Below are 3,715 nucleotides of genomic sequence, written 5' to 3' on the forward strand. Positions count from 1 at the left end.
GTTTTGGTTGCACAATTTCTTTCCGTGGTTTTCTCGCTTGAGGCTCTGTAACGTGGGTGTTGGTTGTCGGAGTTGAGTGATTGCCACAGAAATTCCCATTTTGAGATTTTTCAAAATACATATCCGGTCGTGTGGCCTGTATGTTGTGTTATAGTGCTGGGGATTGGATATATCACTCTTTAGATAGTGATATCATGCCTGATCCTGGCCTCATCTCTGGCATTATTGGTGTTGGCATCGACATCTCAGTCCACTATATTCTTGATCAGATTAATATTGTTGGAGTTGAGTGATTGGCAGAAAAATTTCCATTTGCAGATTTTTCAAAATATATTTTTGGTCGTCTAGCCTGTGTTAGTGTTTATGTTGTGTTATAGTGCTCTTCAGATAGTGACATCATGCCTGATTCTGGCTTCATATCTGGTTTTATCGGTGTTGGCGTCGACATCTCAGTCCACTATATTCTAGATCAGATTAATATTGCGCGCTGCTGCCAGAAAGAGCTGAACTCTCTTAGAGAGCAGGTACGGAGAATCGAGCCTATTGTAAGCCAGATCCAGCAGTATCGCCTCCAATTAAATTGGAAGAAAGGAATTCGTAATGAGGCACCAGCTATTAATGAATGGCAAAGAAAGTTTGACGGCCTTCTCCGACGAGCAACAGCAAGGGCGCAAAAGTGCACAATACCCAGCTGGGACGTTGTCTCTCGGTATAAAACAAGTAAAAGTGTCATGAAGATGAGTTCAGAGATCTGCCAACATCTTGACTCGGTTCCTTTGATGAGCTGGGCCAGCTTATTAAAGAAACTTGGGGATATTAAGGAAATGCTCCAATCCTCGGCTTCTTCTTCAGCCATTTCTTCTGCAACTGCCTCCCAACCTCTGATTGCTTCAACGGGCTTCTTCATCAAGGAACCCTTGATTGTAGGACAAGACAGTGCTCTTTCAGCACTCCAGAAGTTGGTGATGGATGAAACGGCTGACTTTCCTTTCTCGCGCATTGGCGTGTTAGGGAAGGGTGGTTCCCGCAAAACACTACTGCTGAAGGCACTCCTAAACTGTAAAGAGGTGAGGGATTGCTTTTCCGACCAGTTATTTCTTTGGCTCACTGTCTCTCACTCTCCGTCTTTTACAAGCCTTCTGAATGAACTCTCTACACAAGTGGCCGCTTACATGAAGGTGGATCTCGATAAAAATATGAGCCAAGAAGCATGGTTGAATGAGGATGAAGGGGAAAAGGTTTGTGTTGATCTTAGATGATGTTTGGGAAAAGGGTGCAGAATTGCTGGAGGATTTGGGCCTACTCTGGTTAACAGACCCTTCCAACTCCAAAGTTATTGTGGGTTCCAGGAGTCGAAGCGCACTGTTAGCGACGGGAGTTCCAGAGAAGTCCATAATAAGAATGGAAGATCTGGACGAAGATGATAGCTGGTGGTTGTTTGCTTATCAGGCTTTTCCATATAATAATGGAAATCTTCCAACAAGCATTCACAAAGGAACGGCCAAGCTTGTGTGTCCAAAGTGTGGAGGGCTTCCCCTTGCCATCAAAGCAGTAGGGAGAGCAATGGCAGGCGAGACGAGTGGAAGTGGGCAGTCCAGAAACTGCCAATCGCCAACAACGAAGACAAAGACGCTGTCTTTCATCGCCTGAGGTTGAGTTACGATGCGCTCGCCCGCAGCCACGGCGTTAATCTGCAAATGTGCTTTCTATACTTGGTTTTCTTCAGAGAAGATGAAATCATTCGGACCGACTTCATGGTGATTCCGTTGTGGACAGCGGAAGGTCTCCTTGGAAGGAAGAACCTGCAAGATCGATGTTGCGATGAGCCATTCGAGACGGGGAAAGCTTACGTCAGCCTTTTATCTGATCGTTGTTTGATAGAACCGATCAGCAGACGCGCAGATGGAACCGTGGTCACCTTCAGAATGCATGACGTTGTACGTGAATTGGCAATACAGATTGCTGAGCGGGAAGAAAACTTCTACCATGGCAAAAGTCGAGGTTTGACAACGTTAAAAGAAAGAAATTGTTCGTGATACACCCGGATTTTGTTGAACAACTGCAATATAACTGCGCTTCCGGAATCATTGCGCTCTCCAGAAAATTGCTCTTTGATGGTTCGAAAAATAAAATTACGGAGCTGCCAGGAAGACTGGTGAGCGGTATGAGCTCTCTTACGGTTCTAGATTTGAGTTTCACACTACTCTCGTCATTACCAGATAGTGTTGGTCGTTTGAAACAGCTAGTATTCCTAAACCTAACTGAGGTGCCCATTACCACGCTGCCTCCATCTTTCACAAATCTTGTAAATCTCCAAATTCTCTATCCGGATGGAACTAAAATCACGAAATTGCCATATGACATTCACAAGTTGATCTCTCTCAGAATCTTATCGCTCGAGTCATGTCCAAATTTGCTCTATCTATATCACGCCTTGCGTCGCTGTAGTACTTCTTTTGCTCCTTTAGCTGGACGGAACATCCTGCAAACCATGGTGCAAAAGAGTGGCTTCCAATAATGATTTGGGCAAGCTTATATCTAAGCAATAACGGACAAGCAATCAGTGAAGGGACCTTCGGGAATCTTGCTCACGTAGAGACACTTGAATTGAAGCTCACGGCCATAACAGGTTTACCCCATGACATCACCAATATGGCAAAGTTGAGAAAATTCTCTTTAACCTGCCCTGATGTGGTTGAAATGGGGAGTAACTTTTGCCAATTTCAATATATGACTCATCTAAGACTTAACCGTTGTTTCAATTTAGAGGAAGTCCCTCACTTGCATGACTTAAAGAACCTAAGGCAACTAGAGATATCGAATTGTTTTAAGATTAAGACAATTCCCAAGGAATTCGGTGGGAGATTTTCATTGGGAGATTTTCATTCGATGGGTTGCGTAGATTAAAAAAGTGGTCAATGCTAGAAGAACGTGCAATGCTTTCACTGAAAGCATTGACATTGATGAACCGTGAAGTGTTAAAAGGGTCGCCAAAAATTTAAAAGTTATTTAGATCCAGTAAAACTTAAAAAAATATCCTACAAGAGGGTGCAATGCTTTTATTGAAAGCGTTGACAGTGATGAGTTGTGAAGTGATAGAAGGGTTGCTAAAAAGCTATTTATATCCAGTAAAACTTTAAAAAATAAGAGTGTATGGTTGTGCTTTTATTGAAAGTGTTGACAGTGATTAATTGTGGTGGTAGAAGGGTTGCCAAAAAGTTATTAAGTTCTAGTAAAACTTTAAAAATTAAGAGTGCAAATAGGAGTGTATGGTTGTGTTTTTATTGAAAGTTTTCAAAGTGATTAATTGTGAAGGGTTAGAAGGGTTGCCCAAAAGTTATTTAGATCTAATAAAACTTTAAAAAATAAGAGTATATGGTTGTCCAATAGTATGGGAGACTCTAGAGAAAATGAAGAAAATTAATATCAATATTAAAGTGGTAACACAATATAGAGAAACATAGTAGATGTCCAAAGCCATTATTACAGGTTAAGAGTTTATGAGAGGTTTTATGATAAATTTTGGTGTAATGAAGTTTGTCTTTTTCTTAAAGAAATAGAATTAAGAATATAAAATTTTGTTAATATAAAGTTTTATCGGGATTGTTATTTATATTATCATTGTTATTGTGTAGTTTTTTTAAAGGAGTTGAAACACGTTTCATAGATTTATTTGATTGAAGTGGACCTTTCAATAAAATACTCAATAGAGGGT

Source organism: Pinus tabuliformis, chromosome 6, assembly GCF_031772625.1.
Source record: "Pinus tabuliformis cultivar Carrire ecotype Pingquan chromosome 6, CPIR1, whole genome shotgun sequence".
Taxonomy (NCBI): Eukaryota; Viridiplantae; Streptophyta; class Pinopsida; order Pinales; family Pinaceae; genus Pinus; species Pinus tabuliformis.